The sequence below is a fragment of the Bos taurus genome, chromosome 11 (assembly GCF_002263795.3).
Source record: "Bos taurus isolate L1 Dominette 01449 registration number 42190680 breed Hereford chromosome 11, ARS-UCD2.0, whole genome shotgun sequence".
NCBI lineage: Eukaryota > Metazoa > Chordata > Mammalia > Artiodactyla > Bovidae > Bos > Bos taurus.
Genome location: NC_037338.1, coordinates 10,447,924 through 10,475,483, shown reverse-complemented (window position 1 = coordinate 10,475,483; position 27,560 = coordinate 10,447,924). Strand labels below are relative to the sequence as shown.

The 27,560-nt window shown below is 42.7% G+C and overlaps 1 protein-coding gene across 2 annotated transcripts in view; it reads left to right on the top strand.

Moving 5' to 3' along the window:
- Nucleotides 1-168: 168 nt before the first annotated feature.
- Nucleotides 169-27,560, top strand: part of MTHFD2 (methylenetetrahydrofolate dehydrogenase (NADP+ dependent) 2, methenyltetrahydrofolate cyclohydrolase) — a 52,155-nt gene continuing 24,763 nt past the window's right edge. The window contains exons 1-2 of one of the 2 annotated variants that reach the window (XR_009496283.1): nt 169-11,076; nt 25,160-25,292. The gene's annotated coding sequence lies outside the window, so the exon portion shown is untranslated. Of the gene's footprint in view, nt 25,293-27,560 lie in introns of both variants that reach the window. The other variant, XM_059891248.1, reaches the window with a different exon arrangement.

Sequence of the window (27,560 nt, the reverse complement as noted above, 5' to 3'; positions counted from 1 at the left end):
ACCTTCCAGACCCAAAATGCGGAACCAGCAAAATCTCGCGATCTAAGGCTTCGTTCGGCACCGCCCCCCATCCCTAGAGCGTATCTACAAACCCCTTTTTGCACCGCCCGCTCCTTCACCTCAGCCAATCAGGGGCCTCTAAGGTCGGGTTTCCGCTCCGGAAGTCTTGGTGGGTTCACGGTCCTTGGCCTGGAAGAATGGCTGACCTTGCGCTTGGTTCTGATTGTCGCTGCTGTGTGCCTCCTGCCTCCCTAGGTGGCAAGGGTCCTTTGTGAGCGCAGAAACCTTAGTTTTTTGTTTTTTTTGTTTTTTTCCATTGTGGTGTGAAGTTTGTGGAATCTTAGTTCTTTGGGGATGGAACCTGGGCCCATGGCATAGAAAGCCTTGAGTCTTAATTTCCTAAAACAAATGTTTTAAATTTTAATTTGATTTTTAAGTTGAGATTTAAAATTTACTCTTTATTTATTTTTGAATAATTGAATTTATTTTATTATTTTTTGGCTGTGTTGCATCTTCGTTGCTGAGCACCAGTTTTCTCTCGTTGAGACAAGCGGGGCCTACTCTCTAGCTGTGGTTCACAGGCTTCTCACTGCGGTGGGTTTTCTTGTTGTGGAGGGAGCATAGTCTCTGGGGCATACCAGCTCCAGTAGTTGCAGCACCTGGGCTCAGTGGTTGTGGTTGATGGGCTCTAGAACACAGCGAAATAGTTGTGGCACACAGGCTTGGTTGCTTCTCAGCATATGGGAATCTTCCTGGGTCAGGGTCAGAGATGGAACCTGTGTCTCCTGCATTGGCAGGTGGAGTCTTTACCACTGAGCCACCAGGGAAGCCCCAAATTCACCCTTCCAAAAAGTACGCTTTTGTGTTTTTTATCACAGAGTATTCAGAGTCCTTCAACCCCTATCTGGTTCCAGGTTTTTTTTCCCCCAATACCTCCCCCACAAAACAGGTACCCATTAGCAGTTGCTCCCTGTGCCTCCTTCTTCCTAAGTCCTGGCACAACTGATCTACCTTCTTTTTATATGACTTTGCCTAATCTGAATATTTCATATAAGTGGTGTTTTGTGACTGCCTTCATTCAATTACCATAATGTTTTAAAGTTTCACCCACATTGTAGTATATGTCAATACTTTATTCTTTTTATATTCCATTGCATGAATATGCTATATATTTTTAATCCCTTCATCTATTGATGCACATTTGGGTTGTTTCCACTGTTTGGCTATAATGAATACTCTTGCTACAGTTTTTGTGTGGATGCATGTGTTCTTTTCTCTTGGGTATATGCCTAGGAGTGGCTGTGTCATACAGATACAGATAACTGTATGTTTAACCTTTGGGGTAACTGCCAGACTGTTTTCCACATTAGCTGCCCCGTTTTACATTCCCACTGGCAAATACCCAAAGATTCTGATATTTCCACATCACGTTGATAACATTTGCTATTATGTATCTTTTTGATTATTGCCAGCCTAGTGTGTTTGAAGTACTTTCTCTTGCTTTTGATTTGCATTTCCCTGTTGCCGGATGTTGAGAATCTTCATGTGTTTGTTGATCTTTGAAAAAAGTGTATTTTTATCTTCAGATTTGTTTTGTTCAGTTGCTATGTCCTGTCTAATTCTTGGAGACCCCCATAGACTGCAGCACACCATCCTCCCTGCCCTCTACTACCTCCAGGAGTTTGCTCAAATTCCTATCCATTGAGTCAGTGATGCTGTCTAACTATCTCATCCTTTGCCACCCTCATCTCCTTTTGCCTTCAATCTTTCCCAGCATCAGGGGCTTTACCAATGAGTCAGTTAAAGCTTAAGCTTCAACATCAGTCCTGCCAGTGAATAAGCAGGGTTGATTTCCTTTCAGATTGACTGGTTTGACCTCCTTGCAGTCCAAGAGACTCTTGAGACTTTTCTCCAGCACCACAGTTCCAACCCATCAATTCTTCAGCACTCAGCCTTCTTTATAGTCCAGCCCTCACCTCTGTACATGACTGCTGGAAAAACCATGCTTTGGCTATACTGATCTTTGTTGGCAAAATGATGTCTGTGCTTTTTAATATGGTGTCTAGGTTTGTCATAGCTTTCCTTCCAAAGAACAAGCATCTTTTAATTTCATGGCTGCAGTCACCATCTGCAGTGATTTTGAAGGCCAACAAAAGTAAAATAAAATCTATCACTGCTTCCACTTTTCCCCCTTCTATTTGCTGTGAAGTGATGGGACTGGATGCCATGATCTTGGTTTTTTTTTTAAATGTTTCCAGCCAGCTTTTTTCACTTTCCTCTTTCACCATCATCAAGACGCTCTTTAGTTCCTCTTTGCTTTCTGCCATTAGAGTGGTGTCCTCTGCATATCTGAGGTTGTTGATATTTCTGCTGGCAGTTTTGTGATTTATCTGATTTATCCAGCTTGTGATTTATCCAGCCCCGCATTTCACATGATGTACTCTGCATAGAAGTTAAATAAGCAGGGTGATAATATATAGCCTTGTCATATTCTTTTCCCAGTTTGGAAACAGTCACTTGTTCCACATCTGTTCCTAACTCTTGCTTCTTGACCCACATACAGGTTTCTCATGAGACAAGTAAGGTGATCTCTTACTCCCATCTCTTGAAGAATTTTCTACAATTTGTTGTGATCCACACAGTCAAAGGTTTTACAGATTCAATGAAGCAGAAGTAGATGTTTTTCTGGAATTCCCTTGCTTTCTCCGTGATACAACAAATATCGACAGTTTGATCTCTGATTCCTCTGCCTTTTCTAAACCCAGCTTGAACATCTGGACTGTCAGTTCAAATATTACTGAAGCCTGACTTGAGGGATTTGAGCTTAACCTTGCTCAGCATATAAAATGAGTGCAATTTTATGGTAGTTTGAACATTCTTTGGCATCTCTCTTCTTTGGGATTAGAATGAAAACTAACCTTTTCCTGTCCTGTGGCCACTGCTGAGTGTTCCAAATTTGCTGACATGTTGAGTGCAGCACTTTAACAGCATCATCTTTTAGGATTTGAAATAACTCAGCTGGAATTCCATCACCTCCATCAAAAATAGCTCAGCTGGAATTCTATCACTTCTACTAGCTTTGTTCGTAGTAATGCTTCCTAATTAGTAATGCATTAGTAATGCTCAAAGGAAGTAACTTTGTCCTTTGCACAAAGTAATGCTCAAGATTCTCCAAGCCAGGCTTCGACAATACGTGAACCATGAACTTCCAGATGTTCAATCTGGATTTAGAAAAGGCAGAGGAACCAGAGATCAAATTGCCAATATCCGTTGGATCATCAAAAAACAAGAGAGTTCCAGAAAAATATCTACTGCTTTATTGACTACACCAAAGCCTTTGACTGTGTGGATCACAACAAACTGTAGAAAATTCTTCAGGAGGTGGGAATACCAGACCAATTTACCTGCCTCCTGAGAAATCTGTATGTAGGTCAAAAAGCAACAGTTAGAACTGGACATGACACAAGTGACTGTTTCCAAATTGGGAAAGGAGTATGACAAGGCTGTATATTGTCACCCTGCTTATTTAACTTCTATGCAGAGTACATCATGAGAAGCTGGGCTGGAGGAAGCACAAGCTGGAATCAAGATTATGGGAGAAATATCCAATAACCTCAGATACGCAGGTGACACCACCCTTATGGCAGAAAGTGAAGAAGAGGCTAAAAAGGCTCTTGATGAAGGTGAAAGAGGAGAGTGAAAAAAAGCTGACTTAAAACTCAACATTCAAAAAACTAAGATCATGGCATCTGATCCCATCACTTCATGGCAAATAGATGGGGAAACAATGGAAACAGTGACAGACTTTATTTTGGGGGGCTCCAAAATCACTGCAGATGGTGACTGCAGCCATGAAATTAAAAGATGCTTGCTGTTTGGAAGAAAAGCTATGACCAACCTAGACAGCATATTAAAAAGCAGAGACATTATTTTGCCGACACAGGTCCCTATAGTCAAAGCTATGGTTTTCCAGTAGTCATGTATTGATGCGAGGGTTGGACTATACAGAAAGCTGAGTGCCAGAGAATTGATGCTTTTGAACTGTGGTGCTGGAGAAGACTCTTGAGAGTCCCTTGGACTGCAAGGAGATCAAACCAGTCAATCCTAAAGGAAATCAATCCTGAATATTCATTGGAGGGACTGATGCTGAAGCTGAAACTCCAATACTTTGGCCACCTGATGCGAAGAACTGATTCATTGGAAAAGACCCTGACACTGGGAAAGATTGAAGGCAGAAGGGGAAGGGGACGATAGAGGATGAGATGGTTGGATGGCATCACTGACTTGATGTACATTTACCGACTTGATGGACATTCACCGACTTGATGGACATGAGTTTAGCAAGCTCAGGGAGTTGGTGACAGACAAGGAAGCCTGGCCTGCTGCTGTCCACGGGGTTGAAAAGAGTCGGACACAGCTGAGTGACTGAACTGAACTGAATGCTTTTTAGGGCCCACTTGACTTCATACTCCAGGATGTCAGGCTTTAGGTGAGTGACCACACAATCGTGGTTATCTGGGTCATTAAGACCTTTTTTGTATAGTTTGTGTATTCTTGCCATGTCTTTTTAATCTCTTCTGCTTTTGTTAGGGCCTTACTGTTTCTGTCCTTTATCATTCCCATCCTTGCAGGATATGTTCCCTTGATATCTCCAATTTTCTTGAAGAGATCTCTAGTCTTTCCCATTCTGTTGTTTTTCTCTATTTCTTTGCATTGTTCATTGAGGAAGGCCTTCTTATCTCTCCTTCCTGTTCTCTGGAATTCTGCATTCGGTTGGGTTTATCTTTCCTTTTCTCTTCTGACTTTCGCTTCTCTTCTCAGCTATTTGTAAAACCTCCTCAGACAACCACTTTGCCTTCTTGCATTTCTTTATCTTGGGAGTGGTTTGGCCCCTTCTTGTGCAGTTTACAAACCTCCATCCATAGTTCTCCAGGCACTCTGTCTACCAGATCTAATTCCTTGAATGTATTCATCACCTCTACTGTATAATCATAAAGAATTTGATTTAGGTCATACCTGAATGGCCTAGTGGTTTTCTCCATTTTCTTAAATTTAAGCTTGGATTATGCAAAAAGTACATGATCTGAGTCACAGTCAGCTCCAGGTCTTGTTTTTGCTGACTGTGTAGAGCTTTCCGTCTTTGGCTGCAAAGAATATAGTCAATCTAATTTCAATATTGACCATCTGGTGATGTCTATGTGTAAAGTCATCTCTTGGGTGTTTGTTATGACCAGTGTGATCTCTTGACAAAATTCTGTTAGTCTTCCCTGCTTCATTTTATACTTCAAGGCCAATCTTGCCTGTTACTCCAGGTATCTCTTGACTTCTTACTTTTGCATTCCAATCCCCTATGATGAAAAGGACATCTTTTTTTGATGTTAGTTCAAGCAGGTCTTGTGGAAGAAGGCAATGCCAGCCTACTCCAGTACTATTGCCTGGAAAATCCCACGGACAGAGGGCTACAGTCCATGGGGTCGCTAAGAGTTGGACACGACTGAGCTACTTCACTTTCACTTTTCACTTTCATGCATTGGAGAAGGAAATGGCAACCCACTCAGAATCCCAGGGATGGGGGAGCCCGGTGGGCTGCCGTCTATGGGGTCGCACAGAGTTGGACATGACTGAAGCGATTTAGCAGCAGCAGGAAGCAAGTCTTGTTGGTCTTCACAGAACTGGTCAACTTCAGCTTCTTTGGCATCAGTGGTTGGGGCATAGTCTTGGATTAAATGAACCCAGATAATTTTGTTGTTTTTGAAATTGCACCCAAGTACTGCATTTCAGACTCTTTTGTTGACTATGAGGGCTACTGCATTTATTCTGAAGGATTCTTGTCCACCGTAGTTGATATAATTGTCATCTGAATTAAATTCTCCCATTCCTGTCCATTTTAGTTCACTGATTCTAAGATGCTGATGTTCAATCTTGCCATCTCCTGCTTGACTACATCAAATTTATCTTGATGCATAGGCCTAACATTCCAGGTTCCTATGCAGGGTAGTTCTTTATAGCATCAGAATTTACTTTCCCTTCATGGATCACAGTCTTGTCATGGCAAAAGGGCATGCATATCTCAGTGAAGCTGTGAACCATGCCATACAAGGCCACCCAGATGGATGGGTCATAGTGAAGAGTTCTGACTAAACATGGTCCACTGGAGAGGGAAATGGGAATCCACTCCAGTATTCTTGCCAGGAAAAACCCATGAACAGTATGAAAAAGCAATAAGATATGACACTGGACAATGAGCCCCCTCAGGTCAGAAGGTGTCCAGTTTGCTAGTGAGGAAGAGTGGAGGATAATTACTAAGAGCTCCAGAAAGAATGAAGCAGCTCGGCCAAAGCAGAGATGATGTTCAGTTTTGGATGTGTCTGGTGCTGAAAATAAAGTCCCGTAAGTTAGGCCCCCAAAAACACCATCGGAAAAAGGGTCCTGGTCCAATTACAGTCTTCATCCACAACATTACCAATTCCTTTGTTCCTCAACTCCAACCAGTCCACATTCTGCAGAGTGCCGGCCCTCCCACAGAAATTTTTCTCACCATGCTCTCCAGTGTCAGTTTTCAAATCCCATAGGCATTTTTCAGTCATTCTCTTACTTCCCATTTACTTCTATCTGGCCCATTCTGCTACACTCCTGATTTGATCAGTGATTCTATTTTCCAAGCATCTGATTGTCTTTCCCTATGACCAGGCTTCTACAAGGTACAAGTAGGGTACAGAGAAGAGGAGACCATGGCCAGATACGTTGGTAATAGTCTACTTTAGCCAGACTTGGTAGCAACTGACAGAAAGCTCACTGTTTATGTTCACAATACAGCTATTTTCTTTGCCGCTACACTGTGAATTTCCTCTGGAGGCAAAGATATACCTTGTTTTCTTGTCATCCCCAGTGCTCTGCACAGTGCTTGGCACACAATAAATGCTCAATGAATGAAGAGGGATATAGACTGGAATTCTCAGGCTAATAAAGGAAATTGACACAGGGATAAATGGTAATTAGTACAGTATTACCAGTACTGATAAGATGATAGGTAGTGGAATTCTAGTCTTTTTATTTTTTGGCCTTTAGTTTTCTAGCTTCATTACTCAAGGTGGTTTTCCAGCCAAACTGCTTCTTGCTGTTTCCCCAATAACCCTTGGACCTCCTTCAGGCCACGCTCCTGTTCTTGCAGTTCTTTTTGCCTGGAATGCCCCAATATCCACATCTTACTTTGTCCTTCAAGATCTAGCGGAAATCCTCTTTACTTGCTCTGAACTCTTGTAGCCCTTTATCTATATCCTTCTTATACTATATTATTATAGTTCAAGTTAAAAAGTAGTGTTTGTGGACACTCCCCTGGTGGTCCAGTAGGTGAGACTCTGAACTGCCAACGCACAGGGCCAGGTTTCAATCAGGGAACTAGATCCCACACACTGCAGCTAAAGATCCTAACTGCAGCAACAAAGATCGAAGGGTGCCCCAACTAAGACTGGTGCAACCAAATACATAAACGTGTTTTAAAGAGTAGTATTTTCATATTTAACACCTGTTGTGTTAGATGGTAGGACTTTGAGAGTATCTTTTCTATTTTTCTGTGTAATTCTAATTTTTCTCTAAGAAGACAATACTAATGTTAGTTTCTTTTTTTTTTTTTTTTCTTCTGAAAAGAGATGAAAGAATAGTGACTAAAAAACTCCTATTTTGGAGATGACTGTATTTGAACCCTGAGTGCTGCTTAATAACCATATAACCTTGAGTATTTTCATCACTTTTGGCCTCAGTTTTCTTATTTGTAAAATGGGGCAATCTCATAGGGTTGTGATGATTAAATAAGTTAAGGTATAGAATTCTCTTAGACAGTTCTATGCTATATGCTAGGTTGCTTCAGTCATGTCCGACTCTTTGCGACCCCATGTACTGTAGCCCACCATGCTCCTCTGTCCATGGGATTCTCCAGGCAAGAATACAAGGGTGGGTTGCCCTGCCCTCCTCTAGGGGATCTTCCCAACCCAGGGATTGAACCTGCATCTCTTATGTCTCCTGCATTGGCAGGCAAATTCTTTACCACTAGCGCCACCTGAAAAGCCCGTAGACAATTCTAGAACATAGATTTACTCAATCAATATTTGCTACTTAAAAAAGGAAGAAATTTTGATCTGTTTTATCACCTCTATTGGATGACCAGCTTCCTGAAAGCAAATCCCTGACTTCTTTATCTTTGTATTTTAATCATGCCTACTGTGGAGATGTGTATCAGGTATTTAGCAAATATTTGCTAAATAATGTAACTGAATATTTAGGTATTATTTTATTTGCTTATTTGTTTATTGGCAGCACTGCACAGCTTGTGGGATCTTAGGTCCCCGACCAGGGATCCAACCTGTGCTCTCAGCAGTGAAAGTGCTTAGTCCTAACCATTGGACCACCAGGGAATTCCCAGCTAAAAATTATTTTACTTTTTTAAAGTTAATTTTTATTGGAGCATAGTTATTTTACAATGTCATATTAGTTTCTGTTGTACATAAATATTATATTAGATCAATTTTTAAAACTGATACAGCCCCTGAATTGCAGCAGTTCTTGTGTACCTTGGGAAGTAGTTGCATCTGCTTGCCCAAAGAATACAGTCTCGCTGTTTTCTGTTGTTCTTTGTCTGCCTCAGGTTTCCTCAGTGGAGAACAATCTTTGATCAAATGGTAGTGAAATAACCAGGTAAGGGGGTACATATTTTCTGGAAGGGATGGAATTGCCTGGATCCTTCCCCCAAATATTTTTTTATAAGAAACCATGTAGGGAACAAATGATTTCACAATTTGTATGGAAATACAAACAACCTCGAATAGCCAAAGCTATCTTGAGAAAGAAGAATGGAACTGGAGGAATCAACCTGCCTGACTTCAGGCTCTACTACAAAGCCACAGTCATCAAGACAGTATGGTACTGGCACAAAGACAGAAATATAGATCAATGGAACAAAATAGAAAGCCCAGAGATAAATCCACGCACATATGGACACCTTATCTTTGACAAAGGAGGCAAGAATATACAATGGATTAAAGACAATCTCTTTAACAAGTGGTTCTGGGAAAACTGGCCAACCACTTGTAAAAGAATGAAACTAGACCACTTTCTAACACCATACACAAAAATAAACTCAAAATGGATTAAAGATCTAAATGTAAGACCAGAAACTATAAAACTCCTAGAGGAGAAGATAGGCAAAACGCTCTCCGACATACATCACAGCAGGATCCTTTATGACCCACCTCCCAGAATATTGGAAATAAAAGCAAAAATAAACAAATGGGACCTAATTAAACTTAAAAGCTTCTGCACAACAAAGGAAACTACAAGCAAGGTGAAAAGACAGCCTTCAGAATGGGAGAAAATAATAGCAAATGAAGCAACTGACAAACAACTAATCTCAAAAATATACAAGCAACTCCTACAGCTCAATTCCAGAAAAATAAATGACCCAATCAAAAAATGGGACAAAGAACTAAACAGACATTTCTCCAAAGAAGACATACAGATGGCTAACAAACACATGAAAAGATGCTCAACATCACTCATTATCAGAGAAATGCAAATCAAAACCACTATGAGGTGCCATTTCACGCCAGTCAGAATGGCTGTGATCCAAAAGTCTACAAGCAATAAATGCTGGAGAGGGTGTGGTGAAAAGGGAACCCTCTTACACTGTTGGTGGGAATGCAAACTAGTACAGCCACTATGGAGAACAGTGTGGAGATTCCTTAAAAAACTGGAAATAGAACTGCCTTATGATCTAGCAATCCCACTGCTGGGCATACACACTGAGGAAACCAGAAGGGAAAGAGACACGTGTACCCCAGTGTTCATCGCAGCACTGTTTATAATAGCCAGGACATGGAAGCAACCTAGATGTCCATCAGCAGATGAATGGATAAGAAAGTTGAGGTACATATACACAATGGAATATTGCTCAGCCATTAAAAAGAATACATTGAATCAGTTCTAATGAGGAGGATGAAACTGGAGCCTATTATACAGAGTGACGTAAGCCAGAAAGAAAAACACCAATACAGTACACTAACACATATATATGGAATTTAGAAAGATGGTAACGATAACCCTGTATACGAGACAGCAAAAGAGACACTGATGTATAGAACAGTCTTTTGGACTCTGGGGGAGAGGGAGAGGGTGAGATGATTTTGGAGAATGGCATTGAAATATGTATAATATCATATATGAAACAAGTCGCCACTCCAAATTCGATGCACAATACTGGATGCTTGGGGCTGGTGCACTGGGACGACCCAGAGGGATGGTATGGGGAGGGAGGAGGGAGGAGGGTTCAGGATGGGGAACACATGTATGCCTGTGGGGGACTCATTTCGATATATGGCAGAACCAATACAATATTGTAAAGTTTAAAAACAAAATTAAAAAAAAAAAAAAGAAACCATGTAGGAAAACAACAGAGATATTATTACCAGTAAGCTACTAGAGTGAGAGCCATGGGAAACTCCCATGCTGGTTCTGTAACCTTGGCTGCTGAGAAAGAATGCAAGGATTAAGTGGAAGAGCAGTGGTTTAACCTGGAAACTTCTTCATTATCCATGTGTTTTCTGTGAGAATTTTTTGATATGATATTTTCAGTTTGTTGTACACATTCTCTCTTTCAACACACACACAATTATTCTAGAAAGGTGTGGTCTAGAATATAGAATTTGAGCCACATATGTAATTTTAAATTTTCTAGTAGAAAGAAAAAAATATATATCATTATATGTATATATAGAAGGCAAAAATAAAATTAAAAAATTTGAGTGGAATTAATCTCGATAATATATTTTATTTAGCCTAATGTGTATCCATTAGAAGCGCGCCAGCTGCGACGGACCACACAGAAGCATGGCCAAGAGGAGCTACCCCTCACCCAAGGTCAGGGGCGTCGGCCGAGAGGGCAAGGCTGCGAGGGCGCAAGAGTGGCTGAGAGGAGCTACCCTACGCCCGAGGTCAGGGGCGGCGGCCAAGAGGAGCTACCCCACGTCCAGGGAGCGGTGGCTGCGCAGGTGCAGGAGGGCCGAGAGGAGCTACTCAACGTTCAAGGTAAGGAGGGGCGGCCAGTGAGGAGATACCCCTCGTCCAAGGTAAGGAGCAGCAGCTGCACTTTGCTGGAGCAGCCGTGAAGAGATACCCCACGTCCAAGGTAAGAGAAACCCAAGTGAGATGGTAGGTGTTGCGAGAGGGCATCAGAGGGCAGACACACTGAAACCATACTCACAGAAAACTAGTCAATCTAATCACATGGACCACAGCCTTGTTGGACTCAATGAAACTAAGCCATGCCATGTGGGGCCACCTAAGATGGGCGGGTCATGGTGGAGAGGTCTGACAGAATGTGGTCTACTGGAGAAGGGAATGGCAAACCACTTCAGTATTCTTGCCCTGAGAACCCCATGAACAGTACGAAAAGGCAAAATGATAGGACACTGAAAGAGGAACTCCCCAGGTCAGTAGATGCCCAATATGCTACTGGAGATCAGTGGAGAAATAACTCCAGAAAGAATGAAGGGATGGAGCCAAAGCAAAAACAATACTCACTTGTGGATGTGACTGGTGATAGAAGCAAGGTCTGATGCTGTGAAGAGCAATATTGCGTAAGAACCTGGAATGTTAGGTCCATGCTGCTGCTGCTGCTGCTAAGTCACTTCAGTCGTGTCTGACTCTGTGCGACCCCACAGACGGCAGCCCACGAGGCTTCCCTGTCCCTGGGATTCTCCGGGCAAGAACACTGGAGTGGGTTGCCATTTCCTTCTCCAATGCATGAAAGTGAAAAGTGAAAGTGAAGACGCTCAGTCGTGTCTGACTCTTCATGAATCAAGGCAAATTGGAAGTGGTCAAATGAGATGGCAAGAGTGAACGTCGACATTCTAGGAATCAGCGAACTAAAATGGACTGGAATGGGTGAATTTAACTCAGATGACCATTATATCTACTACTGTGGGCAGGAATCCCTTAGAAGAAATGGAGTAGCAATCATGGTCAACAAAAGAGTCTGAAATGCAGTACTTGGATGCAATCTCAAAAACGACAGAATAATCTCTGTTCGTTTCCAAGGCAAACCATTCAATATCACAGTAATCCAAGTCTATGCCCCAACCAGTAACGCTGAAGAAGCTGAAGTTGAACGGTTCTATGAAGACCTACAAGACCTTTTAGAACTAACACCCCCAAAAGATGTCCTTTTCATTGTAGGGGACTGGAATGCAAAAGTAGGAAGTCAAGAAACACCTGGAGTAACAGGCAAATTTGGCCTTGGAATACGGAATGAAGCAGGGCAAAGACTAATAGAGTTTTACCAAGAGAACGCACTGGTCATAGCAAACACCCTCTTCCAACAACACAGGAGAAGACTCTATACATGGACATCACCAGATGGTCAACACCAAAATCAGATTGATTATATTCTTTGCAGCCAAAGATGGAGAAGCTCTATACAGTCAGCAAAAACAAGACCAGGAGCTGACTGTGGCTCAGACCATGAACTCCTTATTGCCAAATTCAGACTTAAATTGAAGAAAGTAGAGAAAACCACTAGACCATTCAGGAATGACCTAAATCAAATCCCTTATGATTATACAGTGGAAATGAGAAATTGATTTAAGGGACTAGATCTAATAGACAGAGTGGCTGACTAACTATGGACAGAGGTTCATGACATTGTACAGGAGACAGGGATCAAGACCATTCCCATAGAAAAGAAGTGCAAAAAAGCAAAATGGCTGTCTGGGGAGGCCTTACAAATAGCTGTGAAAAGAAGAGAAGTGAAAAGCAAAGGAGAAAAGGAGAGATATAAGCATCTGAATGCAGAGTTCCAAAGAATAGCAAGGAGAGATAAGAAAGCCTTCCTCAGGAATCAATGCAAAGAAATAGAGGAAAACAACAGAATGGAAAAGACTAGAGATCTCTTCAAGAAAATTAGAGATACCAAGGGAATATTTCATGCAAAGATGGGCTCGATAAAGGACAGAAATGGTATTGACCTAACAGAAGCAGAAGATATTTAGAAGAGGTGGTAAAAATACACAGAAGAACTGTACAAAAAAGAGCTTCACGACCCAGATAATCACCATGGTGTGATCACTCACCTGGAGCCAGACATCCTGGAAGGTGAAGTCAAGTGGGCCTTAGAAAACATCACTATGAACAAAGCTAATGGAGGTGATGGAATTCCAGTTGAGCTATTCCAAATCCTGAAAGATGATGCTGTGAAAGTGCTGCACTCAATATGCCAGCAAATTTGGAAAACTCAGCAGTGGCCACAGGACTGGAAAAGTCAGTTTTCATTCCAGTCCCAAAGAAAGGCAATGCCAAAGAATGCTCAAACTACCGCACAATTGCACTCATCTCACACGCTAGTAAAGTCATGCTAAAAATTTTCCAAGCCAGGCTTTAGCAATATGTGAACCGTGAACTTCCTGATGTTCAAGCTGGTTTTAGAAAAGGCAGAGGAACCAGAGATCAAATTGCCAACATCTGCTGGATCATGGAAAAAGCAAGAGAGCTCCAGAAAAACATCTATTTCTGCTTTGTTGACTATGCCAAAGCCTTTGACTATGTGGATCACAATAAACTGTGGAAAATTCTGAAAGAGATGGGAATACCAGACCACCTGACCTGCCTCTTGAGAAACCTGTATGCAGGTCAGGAAGCAACAGTTAGAACTGGACATGGAACAACAGCCTGGTTCCAAATAGGAAAAAGAGTACGTCAAGGCTGTATATTGTCACCCTGCTTATTTAACATATGCAGAGTACATCATGAGAAATTCTGGGCTGGAAGAAGAACAAGCTGGAATCAAGACTGCTGGGAGAAATATCAATAACCTCAGCTATGCAGATGACACCACCTTATGGCAGAAAGTGAAGAGGAACTAAAAAGCCTCTTGATGAAAGTGAAAGAGGAGAATGAAAAAATTGGCTTAAAGCTCAACATTCAGAAAACGAAGATCATGGCATCCGGTCCCACCACTTCATGGAAATAGATGGGGAAACAGTGGAAACAGTGTCAGACTTTATTTTTCTGGGCTCCAGAATCACTGCAGATGGTGATTGCAGCCATGAAATTAAAAGACGCTTACTCCTTGGAAGGAAAGTTATGACCAACCTAGATAGCATATTCAAAAGCAGAGGCATTACTTTGCCAACAAAGGTCTGTCTAGTCAAGGCTATGGTTTTTCCAGTAGTCATGTATGGATGTGAGAGTTGGACTGTGAAGAAAGCTGAGTGCTGAAGGATTGATGCTTTTGAACTGTGGTGTTGGAGAAGACTCTTGAGAGTCCCTTGGACTGCAAGGAGATCCAACCAGTCCATTCTGAAGGAGATCAGTCTTGGGTGTTCTTTGGAAGGAATGATGCTAAAGCTGAAATTCCAGTACTTTGGCCACCTCATGTGAAAAGTTGACTCATTGGAAAAGACCCTGATGCAGGGAGGGATTAGTCTCCAAGGGGACGACAGAGGATGAGATGGGTGGATGGCATCACCAACTCGATGCATATGAGTTTGAGTGAACTCTGGGAGTTGGTGATGGACAGGGAGGCCTGGTGTGCTATAATTCATGGGGTCACAAAGGGGACACGACTGAGCGACTGAACTGAACTGAACTGAACTGAATGTATCCACAATAATTGTTTTTAACATGGAGTCAGTTTAATCATTTTAGTGAGATATTTTACTTTCGTTTTGCAAATATGATATGGATGTATTTACATCTACACATAGCTCAGTTCGGACTAGGCACATTTTAAGTGCTCAGAAGCCACATGTGGCTAATGGCTGCCATGTTGGACAAAAATGTTTTAGATCTTCTGCTTGATCCTCTCATAGCATCCTTTGGTTTGTGCTTGCTCTTGTTGGCACCAAAGTACCAAGTTGTTATGACCTAATGAAACATTAACAGAAGCAACCGATGTGAAAACAATGCCTCGGTACCAACTGACAGCCACATGACAATCCATGGAATGAAGAAATCAAGAAAAAGAATAATTGTGGGAGAAGAAGGATAGCTCTGCAAATAGTGGTTCTGGATGCCCAGTGCAAAAGTGTTTGTTATGTACCTGTCACTACTGCATTCTTGTTGCAGGTGACTTCATTTCACCCAAATATTACCTGTCACGTGAAGTAATGATGTGTCATCTACAAATTGGCACTTGTCAAGGACATTTGCCACCTGCCTTAGGGGATTGAACCCTATGCTGCTGCAGCTGTTGACCTTTGGCATGCCCTGAAGGGGGTTCAGGGTGGAGAATGAGGCACTTTGTGTGGCAGGAAAACTGGTGGAACAGGTCTTTAGATAGTCAGATATTTTCAGGAACTGATTTCATGATCAGTTTCATGATCATGATTTCACAATCCTTGCATATCTTCATATCTAGAAAAGCAGTAAATCCCTTCGTAGTGACATCTGTTCCTCGTGACTAGCAAAAAAACCTTTTGTAAGATGTATGCTTGATTGCAGTCCTCCTTCACCACCTATATTGATATTGACCTTCCCTGGCTGCCTCTTTGGAGCAGTTTCTCAGAGCTATCTGAGGTGCTGTCTCCTGGGCTGCAGTCCTCATTTGCCCCAGATAAAACTTAACTTGCAGCTCTCACATTTTGCACCTTTTTTTTAGTCGACAGATGTTATTTTGATTTGATTAACTTTCCTTTATTAGCTTTGTTGGTGTTTAATTTATAGCTGTGTGATTTGATAACTGTTTAAAAGCTATAAACATAAGTACATTTAGAAATGTATACTTTCATAATAATTTGTATTATTTAACTAATGTAATTGTTGTTAAAAATGTTTCCAGACAACATGAGGAGAAGGAAATTCATAAAAGTTTTTCTCCCTTTTCCTGGAATTGTTCTCTAAGTTGGAGAATCACTGAGGCTATGAAAAGCCAGCCATTTATTAGAAAACCTTTCCAGATAGCTAGATTTGAGAGCAGAGGGAAGGTGGGGGAGCCTTAAGAATTTGAGAAACATCCCAGGTCAAACTTTGACCAGGACATCAATATAGACCACTTAGGGACCAAACATAAGATTTCAGAATGAACAGACATAACGAAAGAGAAACAGACTCACATACACAGCAACTTGGTGGCTGCCAGGGCTGGGGGTGGGGGTAGGGGGAGAGGAGTGAAACAGATGAGGAAGATTAACAGGTACCAACTTCCAGTCAAAATAATTTATTTAGTCATAGAGATATAACGTAGGACATAAGGAATATAGTCAACAGTACTTTAATAACTTTGGTAACTAGATTTATGGTGGTGATCATTTATGTATAAAAATATCGACCTGAAACTGATGTAAAATTGTAAGGCAATAACACTTCAATTTCAAAAATTATAAAATATAAATGTAAAAAAGTTTAAAAAAATGATAAGACTTCTGAGAGAGAGAAAGAGTAAAGTATTGAAATAGAAATTGCTAATTGCTACAGGGTAATTTGCTCCCCTCAGACACAGTCTATAGTTTACAAATACTGGTGAGGTTTTCCTCCTTCTTTGGCTCAGTTAGCCAGAGAGATCACTGCACACCATGTGGTCACAGCAGATGCTGAAAGCAGAAGCTAAGCAGCAAATTATGCCGCAGCCAATATTGCCTTTTCTGAGCCTCTCCCACACCTCCCCTGCCCGCCCCTATTCATTACACAGTTCCCCTTTCTAGCTCCCTCAGCAGGATTTGCAACCTTGCATTTTCATTCTGTGTAAGTGCCCTGTCTCATCATTTGGTAAACTCCAGCTTTGCCTGAACACAACCTTGCTCAAGCCGGTGTGGCTTCCCTCTTTGGTCACAGCCAAGTTCCCACTCTCCCAGCATGAATGTGCTCTTGGCAGCCTGTGTTTTAGCCCCTGTCACAAGTGGATGAAAAAAGACAAGACAGTGAAGTAGCTAAGCTGTCGCTACCTCTTATCTTAGGACTCAGGCCACAGGTGGTGAGAGAAATCCCAACTTATGACTAATCTTGAAAGTTCCAGGAAGAGAACCAAAGGGAAAGTTTATAAATGTGGTGACCTTGGGGGAATCGTTTGAGTGCTTTTTCATCTTCTCGTTCCATTGTGGTGATTAGGTGAGAGGCTGTGTAAATGCCATCAGTGAGGGGGAAGAGAGTCAGGCAGAAACCAAATGTACTGATGAAAATCTTTGTCACCCAGGCATGTCCTGCGGTAAAGAGCAGACTTCTCTGAAAGTGCACTTTTTTTGCATCAGTCTTTTTAATCACACGAAAGATTCTTTAAATTCTCTAGTGCTTTACAATTTCAAAAATTTCATGTACATGGTCTCACATAAGTCCACTGAAAGTGTACTCCTGAGTGAGAAATGGTGGCAAGAATTTGGGTCATATTGTCCTCAGTCACAGAGACCCCAGTGACTCTATAAAATCTTTAATGCCTTTTCTCATATATTTTTGCCCTTTTCGTTTGCTATTTTAACTCTGCCACTTACTAGCTGTGCACCTAGGGCAAGTTATTTAATCTCTTTGTACCTCAGTTTTCTCATCTGTAAAATAGGGACAATAATAGGACTGATAAGAGGATTGGACAATAGATGTAAAATACTCAGAACAGTGCTAGTATATCTTGGCTATTATTATTAGTCTCAGAAACTAAAGATTGTATTGCTGACATCTTTTTTTTTTTCTCCTAAAATTCAAAAGCTATTTTTCTAGTTTCTTAAGAAAGAAAATGGATTTGAAAGTTAGATTTGCCATTTACTAGCTGTGTGATCTTCAGGAAGTTATTAACCACTCTGTACCTCAGTTTCATCTTCTGCAAAATGAGGATAATATCAGTATACTGCTTTATGGGATTATGGTGGGATTAAATGAGTTATGAAGCATAGAGCATCTAGAACAATGCCTGGCACATAGTAAGTGCTACTTGTTAGTTATGTTGCTGTCTGCAGCTAATCATCTCCCTCATTATTGCTATGCTATGCTAAGTCACTTCAGTCGTGTCCAACTCTGTGTGACCCCATAGACGGCAGCCACCAAGCTCCCCCGTCCCTGGGATTCTCCAGGCAAGAACACTGGAGTGGGTTGCCATTTCCTTCTCCAATGCATGAAAGTGAAAAGTGAAAGCGAAGTCGCTCAGTCGTGTCCGACTCTTAGCGACCCCATGATTGCAGCCTACCAGGCTCCTCCATCCATGGGATTTTCCAGGCAAGAGTACTGGAGTGGGGTGCCATTGCCTTCTCCGCCCTCATTATTACCACCACCTTTAATCTTGAATGTAAAAAAATGAGGACAAGTAGAAAATGTGTAGAATTTTTTTCATGATAAAATATGTTTTATTTGTAATTAATTATAAGGAGATAATAAACAAGAACATGATGAATTGGCAATAAGTACTGAAGTCTGGGAAAAAATGGAAAACAATATTTTCCATAACAATTTTTAGTACTGCTGTCAGAAACATGAATTTTTAACCACTTTGGTTAAAGTGATTAAAAACCATCTCTCTCCTTTAAAAAATCATACGAAACTTTTGTAAATGGTAAACATTTAGTAAGAGAAAAAGGAGGAAAAAGATGAAAAGAAAAGGAAGAAGTCAGGAGGGCAGGCAGGCAGGCAGGCTAATAAAGTACTAATACAACCTTTGTGGAGGATCATGTCCTTAAATGTTCCATAAGCTTGTCAGCCATCCTTGTTCCACTTGCTCCCTTCCAACTGTTGCAGGAAAGGGGACCCCTTCCAGGGCCCAAGAGTGGGCTCTTGTCTAGCACTTGGGAAAGAATTGTCAGAGGAGACACACGTGCTGACAAAGCAAGAGACTTTACTGGGCAGGGTTCTTTAGAGCAGTAGGCTAGCAGAACCCGGGAGAACTGCTCTGCCACACATCTTGCAGTCTCAAGTGTTATGGTAATGGGATTAGTTTCCAGGTTGTTTTGGCCAGTCATTCTGACTCAGGGGTCCTTCCTGGTGGTTTACGCATTGCTCAGCCAAGATGGACGCCACTGAGAATTCTGGTAGGTGGGAGGTGGTGTCTCCTTTTGACCTTTCCTGAACTTTTCCAGTCGGTGGTGACTTGTTAGTTCCATGTTCCTTACCAGGACCTCCTGTAGTAAAATAATTGACACAAATGATTATTATGGTGCCTGACCAGGGTGGATGGTTTCAGTCAATGTGCTTCTTCTCACATGACCCCTGCATTCTGACAAATGACCTCTCTTCAAACTGACCTCACACAACTGCGATTGGCACATTTTATGAAAGAACAGGAATTTTGGATGGAGACAGACCTATGTTTAATCCTGGCACTGCCATTACTAGCTGGTGGTCATGGACAAACTAACTTTGTGAGTTTGTTGCTTCTTTTATAATAGGTATAATAATATATATATTTCAGCAGTATGTGAACCGTGAACTTCCTGATGTTCAAGCTGGTTTTAGAGAAGGCAGAGGAACCAGAGATCAAATTGCCACCATCCGCTGGATCATGGAAAAAGCAAGAGAGTTCCAGAAAAACATCTATTTCTGGAAAAACATCTTTATTGACTATGCCAAAGCCTTTGACTGTGTGGATTGCAATAAACTGTGGAAAATTTTGAAAGAGATGGGAATACCAGACCACCTGATCTGCCTCTTGAGAAATCTGTATGCAGGTCAGGAAGCAACAGTTAGAACTGGACATGGAACAACAGACTGGTTCCAAATAGGAAAAGGAGTACGTCAAGGCTGTATATTGTCACCCTGTTTATTTAACTTAGTTAAATAAACTAACATGCAGAGTACATCATGAGAAACGCTGGACTGGAAGAAACACAATCTGGAATCAAGATTGCCGGGAGAAACATCAATAACCTCAGATATGCAGATGACACCACCCTTATGGCAGAAAGTGAAGAGGAACTAAAAACGCTGTTGATGAAGGTGAAAGTGGAGAGTGAGAAAGTTGGCTTAAAGCTCAACATTCAGAAAACGAAAATCATGGCATCCGGTCTTACCACTTCATGGGAAATAGATGGGGAAACGGTGGAAACAGTGTCAGACTTTATTTTTCTGGGCTCCAAAATCACTGCAGATGGTGACTGCAGCCATGAAATTAAAAGACGCTTACTCCTTGGAAGGAAAGTTATGACCAACCTAGATGGCATATTCAAAAGCAGAGACATTACTTTGCCAACAAAGGTCCAGCTAATCGAGGCTATGGTTTTTCCTGTGGTCATGTGTGGATGTGAGAGTTGGACTGTGAAGAAGGCTGAGCACTGAAGAATTGATGCTTTTGAACTGTGGTGTTGGAGAAGACTCTTGAGAGTCCCTTGGACTGCAAGGAGATCCAACCAGTCCATTCTGAAGGAGATCAGCCCTGGGTGTTCTTTGGAAGGAATGATGCTAAAGCTGAAACTCCAGTACTTTGGCCACCTCATGCGAAGAGTTGACTCATTGGAAAAGACTCTGATGCTGGGAGGGATTGGGGGCAGGAGGAGAAGGGGACAACAGAGGATGAGATGGCTGGATGGCATCACTGACTTGATGGACGTGAGTCTGAGTGAACTCTGGGAGTTTGTGATGGACAGGGAGGCCTGGCGTGCTGCGATTCATGGGGTTGCAAAGAGTCGGACACGACTGAGTGACTGATCTGATCTGATAATAATATATTGACATCACAGAAATATTAGGATTATATGAGTAGATATAGGGGAAGCTTCTAGCACAGTTCCTCGCACATGGTTAATTGTCTACAAATTTAGTTCCCTTTTCTCCACACTCTGACTCCCTGCCCACTTTGCTATCCTGTCAAATAAGGTTCCCTTGCTTCCTTTTGAAATTAGAAGAAAACTGAATTGCATCTTCTCATGTTACCCAAGTCCAAGCTCACTCTGCTCGCCACTCAACAGGTCAATAAATCTGAGAGATGAGCTGTTGAGGCAAAGTAGTATGGCTTTAGTCAACTGACCAAAAAGATGGCAGACTAACATTTCAAGGTAACCATCTTGTGGGGGGTCTGGATGCGTTTTTTTTATAGAACAGAGAGGGGGACGAGTTGAGGAAGTAAAGTAGAAGCCATTATCTTGCCAATACCTCCTGGAATGGCCAGCCTCCGGGAGAGGATGTGTTAATCTCTTCATTCTTACAATCATTCACAGGTGGCAGGGTCAGATCATCTCCCTGTGAGCTGAACAAAGGCACACTTAGTTTACAGCCAGGCAGAGGGGCAGGGTTCCCTTCATGAACAGTATGAAGAGGCAGGCTATTATGTATGATTATAATAACAAAAGGGACAAAAAGCGAAGGTTAACGTCAAAGGAGCACATCCATCATAGAGTGAGAATAGACTCTTCTCTGCAATAGTCAGGGTGCCACATACTCCTCCAGTAGCTGGAATGCTTTACAGGAGTCACCCCCAGTTCAACAATAAGAAAGAGAAGACTTGAACAAAGAACCTAAGTCCTGGAAATTCTGAGATTGGTATTCTCCAGCCACAGGATCCTTAACCAGATGCCTTTCACCCCATAACGGTTCATGAAGGAGATTTGCAAAGTGGGCCTGTAAATCACTGAAGCCTTCTGTGCAGTCTTCTGTACAAAGATTTCAGCTTTTATGAGTTGAGGTGAATTACTGCCTGTGAGCTGTAGACTCTCCTTTTTTCTGTCTGCTCTATGGCCCTTTCAAAAAGGCTGAACATGCTCCTCAGCCTGCTTCCCAAAGGCTACACTTTCACTATGGCCATAAAGGTGACTCCAGTCTAAAAGCAAGGATAGTACTTTGCCTAGTACTTTGTCCCTCTACTCAGCTTCTTGAGACCCCTGGGCAAACCTCTGGCACTTACCTACTCAACTATTAATATGATTTGTCTTCCACCTCACTGGGCTAGAATCAGTGTGCAACTTTTTCAACTTTTAAAAAATATCCTTACACCCAAGCACAGTGCCATTTACCTAATCCTGAGTGTTTCTGATTGGTACTGGAGTGTTATTTTGTCTCTCCTTCTTAGCCTTTTTTTGGGTAGTTTCCAGTGTGTATGCATATATGTGTGTGTTTTAAATGAAGAACACACATTGCTTTCAGAGTAAGAAAAAAGTCACGGCTCTCTCTGGTTGAATGTTCTAGAGACTGGGCTGCCTGTCTTAGTGCTATCTACTTTAGTGGTATTAAAATAGAAGGTACATTGGCCAAAAAATAGTATGTTCCAAGATGGGAAAAACTCAGGGGATATGAGATGGATAGACATGTTCTAAACTGGCCTACTGTGAAAGCAGGATCATGGCCTGGGTGTCAATATTAATTTCCCTAGGGAGAGAAGCTAGGGTGTGATAGACAATCAGAGTGCTTAGGAGAGCAGGTTTCACTGACTGACACAGAAATATTTCAGTGTTTCACAACTGTAGTGGCTGTCCTGGTACCATTATGAGTTCCAGATCACGAGGGATGCCTGGCATAATCCTTACTTAGAAATTGCTCTGGGATGATAATGAGTCCTTGATTTCTTCAGGTAAATCAGTTACGCTGGAGGTTTGATGGGTGGTAGAATGGGTTGGTGTTCATAATCTCTGTGGGTTCCTTCTAGACATGGAACACTGTTAGAGTTTAGCTACCAACTCTGTGGGTTCTACCACAATGGCCTTCTCTGCCCAACTGTTCTCTCTCACCCCTTTATGGTTCTAAGTTACTTTGCCTGGGTGTAGTCTGGATTCCTCCTTGTCTGTTCATTAAATATTCAGGCCACATGCAGTGGAGGGCTACAGGCAAGGCTTCCACGTCAGGCCCATCTAGCTCATCTTGCTGGTGAGTGACTTCAAGCAAGAGCCAAGTCTCAGTGCTTTCATCTTTCAGCATAATACGTACCCCACAGGATTATTGGGGTCAAAGAAGATGGTTCTGAACCCAGTTCATTTCTGTTTAGTTGCTCAGTCATGTCCAACTCTTTGCAACCCCATGGACTGCAGCATGCCAGGCTTCCCTGTCCATCTCCAACTCCCAGAACTTACTCAAACTCATGTCCATCGAGTCGGTAATGCCATCCAACCATCTCATCCTCTATTGTCCCCTTTTCCTCCTGCCGTCAATCTTTCCCAGCACCAGGGTCTTTTCCATTGAGTCAGTTCTTTGCATCAGGTGGCCAAAGTATTGGAATTTCAGCTTCAGCATCAGTCCTTCCAATGAATATTCAGGACTGATTTCCTTTAGGATGGACTGGTTGGCTCTCCTTGCAGTCCAAGAGACTGAACCCAGTGTCTGACACCAAAGAAGTGCTCAATAAATTGTAACTAACAGCAAAGCATGGGCTCCAGAGCCAGTCTGGCTGGCTTCAGTCTCTGCCCTCCCCTTACTAGCTCCCTGACCTTGGACAGGTTCTTTAACTTCCTATGCCTCATTTTCCCTATCTGTAAGATGGAGGTAATAATGGCACTTACTTCATAGGGTTATTGTGAAAATTAAATAGGATAGTATATGCAAAGGTCATAAAACAGTGCCTGACACATTGCAAGTATTCAGTAAAGCTTAGTTATTATTAGAAGGATTATTAATAGATGTTTGGTTATAAAGGTGCTTTGTGCTTGCATAAATGAAATGAGTCAGGAGATATGAATGGTCTTGGTTTAATAAGCCCACATCATATTGAAACAGGAGGGAAGGGGGCACGGCACAACCTTTAAAAGAATGACATAGCCATGTTGCTGTTGTTATTTAGTCGCTAAGTCTTGTCTGACACTTTTGTAACCCCGTGGACTGTAGGCTATCAGGCTCCTCTGTCCACGGGATTTCCCAGGCAAGAATACCAGAGTGGGTTGCCATTTCCTTCTCCAGGGTATCTTCCCAACCCAAGGATCGAATCCCCGTCTCCTGCATTGGCAGGTGGCTTCTTTACCATTGAGCCACCAGGGAAGCCCTGACATAGCCATAGGCATGAGAAAAACTGGTTAGAACCAGCTAGGTCCAAGATGGCAGAAGATTTGACTTCCAATGGACCTTGATCCTCATTATACAGTCATTGTAATCCACTAGGATGTCAAGTGACACATCCACAGGTGCCATGACAGTTCTGAGACCAACTGTAAGAGGCCCAAAAGCGGCCCCAATTCCTAGAAATCCCCTCTTCCCTGAAATAGTTGGAATAATCCTCTCACTCATTAGCCTATGAAATTACCCAGCCCGTAAAAACCAATCATGCTGTATTTGCCTTCTGAGATGGCCCACACCTTGTCTGTGGAGTCTGTTTCTTTCTAAATAAGTCCACTTCTTACATATCAGTTTGTGTCTCACTGAATTTGTCCTGTGCCAAGACATCAAGAACCTGAACTTCATTAGATCCTGAGACTAGGTGTGTGATCTCAATTAAAGGACCATGGGGGACTTTCCTGGTGGTCCAGCGGTTGAGAACCTGCCTGCCAATGCAGGGGCCATGGGTTCAATCTCTGGTCCAAAAAGACTCCACATGCGCAAGGCAGTTAAGCCAGTGCCCCACAACTACTGGGCCTGCGTTCTAGAACCCGTGAACTGCAACAGCTGAAGCCTGTGCACCCTAGAGTCGGTGCTCTGAAACGAGAAGCCCCCACAATGAGAAGCCCGCACACTGCGATGAAGAGTAGCCTCTACTTGCTAAAACTAGAGAAAGCCCACACACAGCAATGAAGACCCAGCACAGTCAAAAATAAAAATAAATAAGTAAATAAAAGAAAAAAGACCTTAGGGTGAAGCCCCAATCTAGCTTGCAGGTTTTCACCTGGCGAGCCATGAAGGAACAGTGATAAGGTAAGAAAATATTGAGAATTAGGGGTTGGTCCTAGATGGGCTTGTGGGACATCATGAGCCAGGTGTACCAGGGAGGATGCTCTGCTGATGTGTACCCATTTTTATCAGACTGGTCAACCCAGAATGCGTTGGGGCTCTAATGCAGAACCTAGGTCCAGACTAGAGGAATGATGGCAATTAACATGGTTTATTATAGAAAGATGGTGTGGAATGGCTATGCTTATGCACATCCAACAGCAGGTCTAGGACAGAAATGTTACTGGAGGTTTTGATAATTTATACTGTTCTTCTGACTCTGAACTTTTTCTTCTGTGTCCATTCCTATTCCATTTCTTTCTTTTCTTAACCCCAGAAAACTGGTGTGGCTACCAAGATGTACTTTCTGTTGACAAGTGCATGTGTGCTAAGTTGCTTCAATTATGTCTGACTCTTTGTGACCCCACAGACTGTAACCCAAGCTCCTGTGCCCATGGGATTCTCCAGGCAAGAATATTAGAGTGGGTTGCCATGCCCACCTCCAGGCAATCTTCTGGACCTAGGCTTCGAACCTGCATCTCTTATGTCTCCTATTTTGGCAGGTGGGTTCTTTACCACTAGTGCCATCTGGGAAGCCCTCTGTTGACAAGTGCTGACCTTTTATTTCCAACTTGCAGCTAGGTCAGCTCCTGCTGATCATCCACACCGGGTAATACCTTCTGTACCATTCCTTTGCAACAACTTTTTGGGCACTAACGTCTGGTTGGGAGACTACCTTGGAAGGGATAACATCTAAAATCATAAGTGCCTGGTGGACTTTTTTTTGCCACACCACACAGCTTGCAGGATCTTAGTTCCCCAACCAGGGACTCAAGCTGCACCCCCTACACTGCAAGTGTGGAGTCCTGACTACTAGACTGCCAGGGAAGGAAATGGTGAATTTTGACAGCAGAATGAAACCTATAGATAGCACTGCTGCTGCTGCTAAGTCGCTTCAGTCGTGTCCGACTCTGTGCGACCCCAGAGATGACAGCCCACCAGGCTCCCCCGTCCCTGGGATTCTCCAGGCAAGAACACTGGAGTGGGTTGCCATTTCCTTCTCCAATGCATGAAAGTGAAAAGTGAAAGTGAAGTTGCTCAGTCGTGTCCGACTCTTAGCGACCCATGAACTGCAGCCTACCAGACTCCTCTGTCCATGGGATTTTCCAGGCAAGAGTACTGGAGTGGGGTGCCATCGCCTTCTCCATAGATAACACAGGAGTTAGCAAATCACCTCAGGTTCAGGCCTGAAACAGGTCAGGCTGTATCAATCCTGTCCCTTCTGTGCCATATACTCTGGGATGGGATTGGGAAAAATTAAGACAACAGGAATTAAAACAGAAAAAACTTACTAGCTTATGTAATCTGATTTGGCCACAATATGAGTTAGGATATTTAAATGGAGTGAGATGTTCAAATTTTGTATCTTAGCAATGGAACCCAAAAGGAATTTAGGCACGTGTAGCTCAGAGGTATAACTTTAGGAAGGACACAGAGGACATATTAACTGACCCAGCCTACAGGGTCAGGATCCCATACAAACGAAGCTCCTTCCTCCCCGAGGTACAAAATCTTTTGGCTATGAATTTCATAGCCCACTGTGCCCCAGACATTAGGCATAAAATTCAGAAAACAACTGCTGATCCTTAGACTCCTGATGAACGATTTCTTCCAATTGGCCTAGTTGTTTTTCAATAATAGGGATATGGCTGAAAAGACTGAACACACCCAGAGAAATATGCAAAAGGCCCAGATGATGGCAGTGGTTTTGATCACTCAAAGGCCAACAAAGGGGAAACTGGTTTTTCTGGACCAATCTGATCCTTGCAGACCATTAGTCCCATGGGTACCTGGATAGGACCAGTGTACCCTGTGTGAACAGAAGGGGCACCAGAGGGAGGATGGCAATAAACATGCCCTATAGGGCATTGGAAGAGGGAATGCCCCAGACACCAGAGAGCCACGGGGCCGTGGCCATTGAGGGTTTTGCAATCAGAAGACTGATGGGGCCCAAGGCCAAAAGTGACTCTGCCTAGAGATATCATCTACATACCTAATGCCTTGCCTCAGGTGGTCATTGATGTAGCAGGCTACTTGATAGAATTCCTTACAGATACTAGTGCTATTAGGGGAGCCACTGACAAAAGCTGTCTGCCTGGACTGGACACAACATTAACCATTTGCATGAGTTATCTTACAACAGGAGGTCCTGGTAAGGAACCTAGAACTAACAAGCTACCACCAACCAGAAGAATTCGGGAAAGGTCAAAAGGGGAGACACTAGTCCATATGTCCTACCAGTTTCCCAGAATCTTCTCACTGGATCTCTCTTGGCTGAGCGATTTGTGTGCTACCAGGAATGACCCTGAGTCAGAATGATTGGCCAGAGACAACCCATCACCATAAAACCCAAGACTGTGAGCCTCGTGGTAAAGCAGTTCTCCTGGGTTCCCTTATCCTGAAGCTCTCTGACTGGGGACACTTCCCAATAAAGTCTCTTGCTTTGTCAGTACATGTGTCTCCTTAGACAATTTCTGAGTATTCGATAAGAGCCCACACAGGGGCCCTAGAAAGGGTTCCCTTTCCTGTAACAGTGCAACATTTTCAGTCTTAACCTGAAGAATTGGAAACCTTAGCAATCATAAGGAGTGAGGGGGTGTCAGGGAAGAGGCCGGGGTGCACTTTCCTGGAATGCCTTATGTGCAACATCAGTGGCCAATGGTTTCTACATTCCTTGCTGTTTGTGCCTGATTGTCCCATCCGTTTAAAGGGAAGAGGTTTATTAACTAAGTTAGGAGTCACTCTGTTTCTCCATGGGTGAGAGAACCACC